The sequence below is a fragment of the Ceratotherium simum genome, chromosome 10 (genome assembly GCF_057802395.1).
Source record: "Ceratotherium simum simum isolate JZ-2026a chromosome 10, ASM5780239v1, whole genome shotgun sequence".
NCBI lineage: Eukaryota > Metazoa > Chordata > Mammalia > Perissodactyla > Rhinocerotidae > Ceratotherium > Ceratotherium simum.
In genome coordinates, this window is record NC_141909.1 from 67942897 (window position 1) to 67955523 (window position 12627).

Genomic DNA, 12627 nt, shown 5'->3' on the forward strand with positions numbered 1-12627 from the left:
ATTATTGTATAAAGAGAGCCTTTATTCACATAGCTGTCTGAATTTTCATTCTATCTGGTGTATTTTCAATCCTCTGTAAGCATTTTTAATCCTTTGATTACAAAAGTTACCAAACTTCCATATTTCTCTTTAAATGCTTCTTACATAAGTCCTGTCCTTTCACTAGTATAAAAATTATTCCATAAATTCTAAGATATTTTCTCAGTATGCTTGGTTGGTTGTTAAATATCTCAGTTGACACTATCTTCTTTTTTTCTAGTGGAATGGTGTCTCTAATAGGCTAATTGATGGCCAGAAAGACAATGAGGGTGTAGTGAAAAGAATCTGCAATATGAAATGAGATCTGTTTCACTTTCTTGTTAGCTACTTGATCTTGAGTCTGTCATTAACCTCCATGAGCCTTTGTTCCCTCCACATGATGGAGACGATAGCATTCTACAGATTATTGGGAAGTTAGCAAATAGGAAGGAAGTCAGCCAACTCTCAGTCTCTGTTTACTAGACAGGTTTTCCCATGTTTGGAATCTGTACCATATCACTCAGAGAAGGGAGGAACCGTGTTCCCAACCTTCCCAATATGTCAGCTTTTCCACCTTGTTTCTACACAGGAGAAGCCCATCATTGTGCTGTTGCAAATTACAGGAAATTTATAATTCTCTTTCTCACTTGAATGAGGCAGCCTAGTATGTCTTCTCATCATATTTTTATTTTTGCATTTCTCCCACTGTGTGTCCACAGTTACCGGAGTCACATTGGGATCTGGTTGGCATTCATAAGCCTATCAGTCGTGGATTTCAAAAAGCCACTGGTCACTTGTCAGCTCTGTGAGGGATTTTACTGGCTGCCTCTGGGCAAGGTTCCCCAGCACGACTCCCCTTCTAAATCTCAGCTCTCTTGTCACGTAAAAGCACAAACAAAATGACAAGATACAGACTTCGAACTCCTGAAGCCTGGCTATTAAACCAGAACTTATTATGTTGTTGAGACTCCATTCTGAGGGCCTGGCCACTAATAAGGCAGGACTTCCACCACCCCACCCCAACCCTACCCCAGCTCCCTTCCCCGCAAGGCAGACAGCACTCCTGGAAATCAGCTGTGACCTGAGTGAGATGTATTTAGTCTGAGGAGAAAGGAGAATTGCCAAGCTTATCTCTTGGGTGTTAAGGTGCTCTCTAGTCTAATATACCTACTGTGGGTCATGTGAATCCTTAGGTTAATATTTCTGTACAGTTCTTGAAATGCTTATGATTTGATTTAATTTTAGTGGTGAGAAGATGTAGCTGCTCTTGATATTGGAAGCAAATGAAGATAATGTGAAAATTCTCCCCTCTGTTTTCTGCTATGTGTAATTATGGTTTTCTGAATGTGTCTCAAGCATTCATGTCAATGATTTTTCTATTTCATGCAACTTCCACTCTCTAGAGCAAATGTGTTGTCATGAAAATGTAGGGAATTAACTTTTGTTTCAGAGCTGCCATTTTTTAATCCAGCTTCTTACGTAAACAGAAAGCTTTCATTATTTGCATCGCCATATCTGAGACCCAGAGGGCTGAATAAATAGTGCACACTGAAATGTAGAAATCTAGCTTGTGCTTGGAATAACTGACTCAACTGCAAAGTGACACACAGATGAGTGGGACTATTAAGCACCCACTGTATTAACAATGTCTTTTGTTTTCTGCATTCTGATGCTTTGACATCTGGGGCCTTGCTGACCCTGGAGGGGCTGCCCCTCCCAGGATGAGCCAGTTTCTAGAGAAAGTTAACAGCTGGCCCAGAAGCATGCTTTTCAAATGCAAACCCACCAACCCAAAGCCCACACCCCCACCACCTCCTTTATTCAGCTCTCACTCTCTGGGCCCCTATCACCCTGCCCTAGTCACACCAGGGCCAGGTACCAGACAACGTGGGACAGCCCCTATGCCCCAGAGTCTATTGAAACAACTCAAATTAGGCAATCTTAAGACTGCTTACCTTGCCTCACTTGTTTCTTCTCATGGAAACCACAATAAAGGCTCTTGCCCACAGTTCCTTCCTCTCCCTCTGTCTCCTGACCAACCCTGGTGCTTTCCTCTGTGGCCCACCATGGCGTGGCATGCCCCCTTCTCTTGAAAACTGTGAGTAAAAGCTATCTTTTCAATGGCAATCATCTCCTGATCTGTTGGCCTTACTGTACCTCAAATTTTCTATCAATACACCACATTTTAATACAGTCACAGATTCTTCATTTACTGGGTGGAAACATGTTATTGTTCCTCCAAGATACTCTAGCTGATGATGTAGCATCAATCTTTACATACAGTTTAAAAATCTAAATTATATACTTAAGGACAGGATATTTTTTGAATCCCTTTATGACTTGAAGAAAGTAAGCTCTCAAGAAAATATTTGATAGGGTGAACTGATTTGTTGTCAAGAGTCCTGGGAAGTTTGCTGAACTACATACAGCTTGTTTTTCCTTTTCTGCCAGTTTTGGGGCTCTATCATTATTCACCTGCTGCTCTGCACTCCTAGGATTACTGGTATTAAGTAGGTGATAGCTCAATCTGCATTTTTATTTTATTTCATTTGTACACCAGATAAAAGCCATTCCTGACTGTGCAAAGTTTAAAAGCTTTACAAGGAAGAAATGGATTAGGTAAGCTGAAAGCATTACCATGAAACCTTTCTAATTAAGGTTTATAAGGAAAAAATATGAGATAACTATAACCTATTTTTCTCCTCTCCTCTGCAAACACTCATAATAATAGAATAATGACAGGTTTCAGGATAAGAAAACTAGAACAAATGAGGGGCTCAAATTTTTATTTTAGTTTAGAATTTAAAAATTAATAGAGTCCAAGTTTAAAACGATGATTTTTTTTTAATCAGCTGTACTAAATAGAGATAACCTTTCATTATAAAGTGAAAGAAAATTGTATAAACCTATATGGTCAGAGTTCAACTACTGGGCTTTACAGTGCCCAAGCCACAGACAGAAAGACCCCCGGCTCTCTTTCCACCCCTCTTTCCTCACGGCTGCCACACCACCAGAAGGTGCCGAAGAGGCAAGCTGCCTTGCTGTGAACAATCCTCACGTCCCAGTTGTACAGAAAATGGCTGACAAGTACTAAAAATGACCACTGGGAATCTCAGCACTGCAAACGGAAAGAACAGTGAGATGCTATTTTCAACTATTTTAAAATAGGCAAAGATTTTAAAACACTTAGTGCTTTTAAGAAATGAGAACTTTCTTAATCTCATTGTGAAAGTGTAAATCTATACCCCTTCTGAAGGGCAATTTGGCAATATAGCAAAGGCTCTCTCAACTGACCACTACTTAACTGACTTGCCGGATTAACCAACTCTCTCCCCCGTCTGCAAAACATGCCGACTGATGGCCACCTTCTGTGGAGTACCCAGGACGCCATTCTCTGGTCTGCCTGCACCTTCTCACTTCCATGTGTTCAATTCTATGCTCAACATAAGTCAGCTATATTTCTTCCAAAATCTGCTAAAAATGATGTTATTGGTCATGTTATTCATGATTTAATTGAATAATATATAAACCTATTAAATATGAGCATGGATAAAAAGTCGGCTTTTTTTTTCTATGAAAACTAAACTAAATGCTTCGGAAAGACTAAATATAAGTTGGTCACTAAAAAGCATTGTTGAATAATATTCCACATAATACATATTATATATTCCATAACATAATACAATATATAATACATTTCTAATATACATAATACAATATATACAATATAATGTATATACATACCCCACAATGTATTATCTATTCACCTGTTGACGTACAATTGGGAGATTTCCAGTTTTTGACTATTACAAATAAAGCAGCTATAAACATTTGTGTGCAAGTTTTTGTATAGATATATGCTTATTCTTTCTTCATTCTCAGCCCTAGCCAAGAAAGTGGGACATACTTGGAGAACATTGATAGTCTCATGAATGATACATTAATCTTTGTCTTATACTAATTTTCAGGACCCATAATTTTGGCCACCCTAGGGAATGAAAAGAAATGTTTCTACTTCCATTCTACCTTCTTACAGCATCTTATCTTTCATTGACTCCTCTGACCCAGTGTTTCCTCAACTTTCTTAACTCCTTTATGTTATAGAATATTGATAAAACACCATCTAGATGCCAGTGTGTATTTGCATTAGGGTTACATCAGAAAATGTATTGTAGACAATATGTGTCATGTTACGTTGATTGCTAAATGCTATTTGTGCTTCAAATTTTCCACTTCAATCAAATGATTGCATGTGTATCTTTATCATGTATCATCTCCTAAAGACAACCAATCACATAACATTAAAAAAACCATACCAATGTGCTTAGCATTTTTCTTACACTTAATACATTTTAGAAGAAAAAATATCTCTAGCATCAATTTTTGCTTTCCACTGTGAATCATCCATTGGAATCTCTTGATGAAGAGCAGCAGATCCACTCAGAAAGAAATGCTGCAGGAATTCTTCAGGCTTAAGGGAAATGATACTGAAAGTAAATCAGGATCTTCAGAAAGGAATGAAGAACATCGGAAATTGCAAATATCTGAGCAAAAAACAATGGCTTTTTTCTTAAATTCTCTAAAAAATACATATGACTGTTTAGAACAAAAATTATAACATTGTCTTGTGGGGAGTTTAGTGTCTGTAAAAGTGATGCATATGACAATTGACTCATAAAAGACATCTGGAGATGGGGAGGTTAAAGGGCTCTATATAGTTGTAGGATTTCTACATATTATGGGAAGTGGTACCATATTAACTCTAAGTAGACTATGAAAGGTTAGGCCTGTGTATTGTAATCCCTAGAGAAACCACTAAAAGGAAAAATAATAAAAGAGTCAAAGAGGTATAGTCTAAGATCCAATAGATAAATTATAATGAAATTGTCTTAGTTCAGGCCACTATAACAAAAATACCATAGACTGGGTGGCTTAAACAAGAAATAGTTATTTTTCACAGTTCTAGAGGCTTGAAAATCCAAGATCAAGGTGCCAGCAGATTTGGTGTCTGTCAAGAACCCTCTTCCTGGTTTGTAAACAGCTTCCTTGGCCAAGAGAGAGATCATCTCTCAAGTGTCTTTTCTTATAAGGGCACTAATCCCCACGAGGGCTCTACCCTCACAACCTAATTACTTGCCAAAGGCACCATCTCCAAACACAAACATTAGAGATTAGGGCTTCAACGTATGAATTTTGGGAGAACATATGTAGTCCATATCAGAAATGCTAAAAAATATTCAAATAATCCAAAAGAAGGCAGAAAAAGGGGAATAGAGGAACAAAAAAACACAGGGACAAACAGAAAACAAATAATAAAGTGGTAGACTTAAACCCAAACTATATCAATAATTATATTAAATGTTAGTGATCTAAATTGCTGCAATTAAAAGGCAGAGATTGTCTACATGGACAGAAGCAAGACTCTAATATATGTGGCTCAGAAGAGAAGTACTTTAAATAGAAAGACACATCTAGGTTGAAAATAGATGGATGGAAAAAGATATACTACGCACACAGTAAGCATAAGAAAGCTGGAGTGGCTATATTCATATCAAATAAAATAAACTTCCAGACAAAGAACATCAGCAGAGATAAAGAAGGATATTTCATCACAAGAAAAGGGATAAGTCATCAGGTAGACATAATGCATATGGGCCTAATAACAGAGCTTCATAATACATAAAACAAAAAGGGACAGAATAAAGGGAAAAACAGACAATTCCACAGTCATAGTATTATATTTAAGACTCCTTTCTTAGAAATTAATACAACAGTTAGAGTTTAAAAAAATCAGTACACATAGAAGATGTTAACAACACTATTAACTGAAATTTTTGGAACTGCAAAATATACTTCTTTTCAAATGCACAGTACATTCTTTAAGACTGACTATATGTTGGGCCATAAAACAAGTTTCAATAGGTTTAAAAGAATTGAAATTATACAAAGTATATTGTCTGAAACAAATCAGAAATAAATCAATAAGAATAATCTTATTTCAGAGGAAATCACAAATATTTGGAAATTAAACAGAACACTTCAAAATTATTCATGAATCAAAGAAGAAATACAAGAGAAACTAGAAAATATTTTGAATTGAATGATAATGATAATGGAACCTATCAAAATCTGTGGAATGCAGCTGAAGCAGTGAGTGGAGAGAAACAGTTTTAAATGCCCATATTTAAAAATCTATGTATATATAAAATCAGTCACCTAAGGTTCCACCTTAAGAGGTTAGAAAGAGAAGAATAAATTAAATCAAAAGTAAACAAAAGGAAGGAAATAATAAACATAGGAGCAGAACATTTTAAAAAATGTAGAAAACAGGCAATAGAGAAATTAACAAAGTCAAGTGCTTGTTCTTTGAAAAGATTAATTTCGACAAACTCTTAGCTGGATCAATCAAGAGATAAGAGAGAGAACAGTAATCACCAATAGCAGAAATGAAAGACAAATTATCACTTCAGAGTCTACAGACATTTAAAACATCATAAATGAAAGGCCTCAAACCATTTTTAAATCCCATTTTGTATCTGGGAACTCATAAGTAGAGAGAAATCCAGTAATATTCAGTAAAACAAGATTACTCTGTAGATCCTTTGCTGAATCACAAGATTTTTATTCTGCTATGTGCTTAAAACTCAAACCATGAAACTCAATTATAAAGATATTCAAACCGTAATATCTAGATTTTAGGGGAGCAAGGAAATCTTTATTTTTTAGGTCAGCAAATCATGAGGCAAGAAAATCAAGATTTTTCTTCCTCTTCTTTTTAAACATATGTAATGTTTAATGGGAATATGGAGAGTCACTAAGACCAGGTTTACCTTGTGCACAATCATCCACTATAAAGTTCAAAAGGGGTTCACAGACAAATTGTGGAATGTGTGCACTAAACACATTCCATAACAAAACCTTTATTACAAGAAAGAGTTGTAATGATCCAAGTAAAACTTCTCTGGATACAGATAGGTGAAGTTTTAAAGCAAGGGGAAAGTATCTTGATAAAAATCAATCAAATAATTATCAAATAACTATAAATCTGTATGCAGTTATTAGCAAGTGAAGAATAATTTCAGAGTACTAGAACTATTTCCATTGCTTTAATTACTTTGACACCATACTATAAAGATATATGAAAATATCCATGAAAAAACACAAATCTATATTTAATAGTGTCTAACATGGGAAAACAACAAAAATCACTATTCTTATTTTTGTGAGGCATGAATGGTCTTATTCTTATGATATTTCAAAATCTCATAAAACAAAAGTATAATAGCAATTCTTCAGGTCTTTCTTTTTGTTTGTTTTTGCTTTTGTTTTGTTGTAGTTTGGTTCTTATTCCAAAGTTGCTGTATTGGCCTCTTATTATCATTGTAAACAGGAACTATTGGTATATATAATACTCTTAAAGAAAAAATATTTGGTAAGTGGATTTGGACATCAATCATTATGGCTGAGTGAACACATCATTCCTTTTTTGCTCTCAAAAATAGAAACTTGAATGAAATATATTTTTTAAATATTAAAATATACTTAATATTTTATTAATATACAAATTAAATGTGACATATATGGAATATATTTAAAATAGATAGCTCTGTTTAAAAGGGATGGTAGAGGAATTTCCATGTTCCAGGAATACTAAAGAGGCCAAAGGGAATATTGCGGCCATGGGGCCCCTAGAAAAGAGTGAGCAGACATAGAAAATGGGTTCACGTGTTACAAGGCCCACACAGAAATGGTTGATGGCCATAACCCTGTTGTAGCAAAAAACCAGCATGAAGCTGGGTGCTGGACAGCTCTCCTAACAGTGAAATGGCCTGAATTAACTTTATATGTGACTCCAGGACATGGCCAAAATGTGCTCCTTTCCTGTGATCTTGAAAGGAAAGAGAGGCAGCCGTGAGAACACCTTAGCAAAGATGCTATGTGGGCATGACATCCTGACTAGTTCTACTCACATGGATAAAGCCTCCAAGCCTTCAACTAAAGACTAGGTTTGTCTCTGTTTAACCTGGCAGGCCTTTCTGAGACAACTGAAAAATCACATGAAATGAGGAATTTGCATGAGAAAAAAAGCTTCTGTGCAAGATAAAAATCTCAGACAAAAATAATAAACACATGGGAAATGCACTGTTAAAAAATATAGGCAGCTGATATAACAAATGGGAGAATTCATACCCAAGGAGATAGAAATAATGAAGTTAAAAAGGATTATAAAACATTCAGACTACTTATAGAGATTTTTTAAAAAGCTACTAGAATCCTTCCAATGAGAAGGAAAGTTTATGTAGCAAGAGCAGGCAGATATAAAAAAACAACACCATTGGAAATCTTGAAAATTTCAATAAAAAGTTTAAAAAGAGAAGAGATGGAATGAACTGTGGATTTAATACAGTTGAAGAGAAAATTACCTAACAAGAAGACAGAATTGAAGAACAGAGAAGCTAAGAGATAGAAAATATGGAATGTAAATTAAGACAGATGGTGAACAGATTGAAAAGTTCTAACATATTTAATAGGAAATCTAGAAAAAGATAAAAGTGAATGTGGCAAAAAGGAAATATCTGAAGAGATAAAGGATGAAAATTATCCATAATAGAAAAAAGATATGAATTGTTAGATTCTAGCAATTCTCTGGCTGGAGGAAATAAGAAAAAAGTAAAGAGAAATCATGGTCAATAAGAAAGTAAAGGTTAAGTGGTAGAAATGAGTCCAAACATTTCGGTAATCAAAACTAATGCAAATGGGTTAAATTTACTTATCAAAATTAAAAGACTCTCAAGTTAATAAACAAAAAAAAGTGCAGTGTATCAAAATGACACTGAAGAAAAGGTTGAAAATAAAAGAATGAAAAAAACAAGGAAATACTAACCAAAGAAAGCTGACGTAGAGAAATTAATACTTGTCCCAGTAGAACTCAAAGCAAATTGCATTAATAGGAACAAAGGAAGACATTTCATACTAATAAAAAGACTAACCCACCAAGAAAACGTTATAATCTTGAATAACTTAGCTACAAAATATGTAAAACGGACACTGAGAAAACCACAAGGACAAATGAACAAATCAATGATAATTGTAGAATATTTTAACACACCTTTCTTGGAAAATAAAAAGCCCAGCAGACAAAAGTGTAGTCAGAATAGATTAGATTTGAATGGTCTTATAAATAATCTTGATGTAGTAGAACTCTGCACCCAAGAAATAGCGATACACACTTTTCTTAAGAACACCTGAAACATTTATAAAAATTCATCATAGCTCTGTCCCAAAGGAAGACCCCATCAACTTCAAACACTCAATATCATTCAGACCACATTCTCTAATAATAATGCAGTAAAATTAGATATCAACTTTAAAGAGAATGTTCAGAACTCCAATAATTAATTCATGAATTAAATATGAAATATTTAGAAGTGAACAACAAAAATGCAGATTAGTGACTCATGGGATGCAGATAAAGCAGTACTTAAATGGAAATTTTATATATAAATGTTATTAGAAAACAAGAAGTTTGAAAAGAAATAATCTATGTATTCAACTTAAGTAATTAGAGTAAATTGAGAATTAAACCTAAATAAATAATACTAAAAGAATTAGAAAACTAAAAGCAGAAAGGTATTTAATCAAGAATAACAAGAAAATTACAGTAGTCAGTATAATAAAAGCTAGTTCAAGCCAGCCCTGACGGCCTAAAGTTCAATGCTCTTACCACTTCGGTGGCCCGTGTTCATTTCCTGGTCGCAGAACTACACCATCTGTCTGTCGGGTGCCATGCTGTGGTGGCAGCTCACATAGAAGAACTAGAAGGAATTACAACTAGGATATACAACCATGCACTGGGGCTTTGGGGAGGAAAAGCAAAAAAAGAGGAAGATTGGCAACAGATGTTAGCTCAGGGAGAATCTTTCCCTGCAAAAAAAAAAAAGTGAAGCTTTTTTAAAAAAGCTAGTTCTTTGAAAAGACATATAAAATAGTCAAACTTTGGTCAAGAGTGATCAAGAAAAATAGAGAAAAGTTAAAATAAACAATTGAGAACAATAAAGTAACAGAACTACAGATACAAAGAGACTTAAAAATTATGAGACTACTATAAACAAATTAATGCCAATGATTTTGTAAACAAGTAAAATGTAAAACATTTAGAAAAATATCAATTACCAAAATTGATTCTGGAAGTAAAAAAATCTGAATAAATCAAAAACTTTTTGATTTTTAAAATCTTCCTGGGAAATTACACTCATATCAGATGAATTTAGGGGTGAATTTTATTAAGCTTGCAAGAAAATGATTATTCTTATCTCATAAAACTCTTCTGGAAATTAAGGAATAATGTAAGAAAGCTCTCTATCTCTGAACTAGTTATTAAAACTAACAAGCTAGTTCCGAATGTTGCCAGCAATAAGATCAATTAAAAAAAATCATAGCACTTCTAGTAAACAATTAGAATACATAACAAACAAACCTCCTATTCCCAATAGCAAGAAAAAAAGTAACAGAAATGAATCTACCAAAAGATATGTAAGAGCTTTCTGGAATACTTTTAAACTATTAGATTGAACTATATGAAAGTCCCTTTTTGCAAGTCAAAAATTGTCAAGCATGGGTAACTTCACATGGTTCAACCTTTTATATTGACAGAAATAAGAAAATCTAAATAAATGAGGTCGTATATGTTGTTTATAGAAATGAAGACTTGATATCATAAAGATGTGAGTTCTCCACAAATTGATTTACTAATTCCAATCAATATCACACCAGAAAATCATAATGGCAATTTATTTGACATCTGATTCTAAAATGCATATGGAATAGTAAATATCTAAAAATAACCAAGACAAATTGAGAAAAAGAATAAGCAGAGAGGGGGCTTTACTCTGCCAGATACCAAACTCATTACATAACTACAGTAATTCAAACAGTGTGATAGTGAGGCAGAAACAAACAGATGAATATAAGAGATCAGAAAGGTCAGAAACAGACCTGAGCATGTATGAAAACTTTGAATATGTTGAGGTGGCATTAAAAATCAACAGGAGAAAGATGAATCATTCAATTGATAGTACTGGCACTAGATTCTCATAAGGAAAAAAATACTCTTAAATATTCACACCATATTTAAATAGTAATTCCAGAAGTATTCACATTTCTCTTATATTTTTTATTTCCAAGTGAAAATATTTTAACTACTAAAAGAGACAAACAAAAAATATTTATAAACTTGAGATAGGGAGAGTTTCTTAAATAAGACATAAATTTATCAAGAAAATATTAAAACGTTTTCCATATCAAAATTACAAAGATCTATATGAGAGAAAACATCAAAAAATTAATAAGATAAGCAATAAGTTAAGATAACAGAATGAAGGCACATGTTTACCTCTACTACCTCTATAAACCTCCCTAAATAACACTTTAAGGATAAAGAACGTAGAAACCCCACAAGGACAAAGAAAGAGGAGAGAAGGACAAAGCAACAATATTTTAGTCTCATAGAAAGGCTCAAGAATTGGTAGCACCAGATACTGAAAGTAGAAGGAAAGTTGGGGGCCGAAAAAATAAGATTGATTGACAGTCTATTTAAGGAGCAAGTAGATCTTCATAATCCATTCCCTATTAGTAGCTGGGAGAAGGCCCTTTCCTCACCTTGGAGGAAGACTTGAGGTTAAAGGCCCAGTGGAAGGAAAAGATTCAATACATACTGGAAATGGGGAGAAATGAAAGTTCTGAAATGTGAGTAGCTTCCAGCAGCCAGGTTTATATCTTCAAAGCAGAAATTGAACGATTCTTCTCCGGGAGTTCTCACTTGCTCAGAGAAAACATCTAAAGACACTGACAGCGGAGTGTCCCGGTGTGCAATAGGCTTGCCAAATCACCGGCAGATTTACCGATTTATTCAAAGGCTCCCCTCAGCTTTTGACAGCCCCACTCTTGAATACGACCAGAAAGCCAATGACTGCCAGCTGAGGAAAGTTTCCCACATGGAAAACAGAAATTCTCCTCTCTTCTCCTCCCAAAAATAACTAACAAAAACTAGAAAAGGAAATTAAAGAAGACAGAAGCAAGATTGGAGAAGAAATATTTAGGGGAAAAAACCTAAATAAGATATTGCAACCATAAAGCAGAATCAGAATGCTTTTAAAAAGGAATGTTTGGAGACCAAAAAAGAGCACTTGCAAATAAAAAACATAACAGAAATGAAAATCGAATAAGGTTTGGAAGATAAGGAAGAGGAAATACCTCAGAAAGTAGAAAATGGATAAAAAGATGAAAAATATAAGACAAAAGATAAAATTAGAGGCCAAACCTGAGGAGCCGCTGTTTGAATAATAATAATTCCAGAAGTAGAAGGGGAAAAAATGGAGGAGGAGGAGAGAATTGATTATTGTACTTAAAGAACATTCTCCAGAACCAGGAGACAAACGTGCTCAGCCTGACAGAGGCCATCTGGTGTCCAGCATGATGGAAGAATGAAGATCCGCACCAAGATATATCATCACAAAATTTCAGCCCTGTGCTCAAGGAGAAATTTTAAGACGTCCAAAGAGGAAAAACACACACACACACAAAAGGTCATATACAAAGGAAAATAGAAAC

General features: G+C 34.5%; 1 long non-coding RNA gene across 3 annotated transcripts in view; it reads right to left on the minus strand.

The window, feature by feature from the left end:
- LOC147916167 (uncharacterized) overlaps positions 1-12627 on the minus strand; it is a 162109-nt gene that overhangs the window by 59847 nt on the left and 89635 nt on the right. For 2 of the 3 annotated variants that reach the window (XR_015553468.1, XR_015553467.1), the window contains one exon: positions 9452-9833. The exons of the other annotated variant lie outside the window; for it this stretch is intronic. This is a non-coding gene — a long non-coding RNA (uncharacterized LOC147916167). Of the gene's footprint in view, positions 1-9451; positions 9834-12627 lie in introns of those variants that run through there. 3 annotated transcript variants of the gene reach the window in all.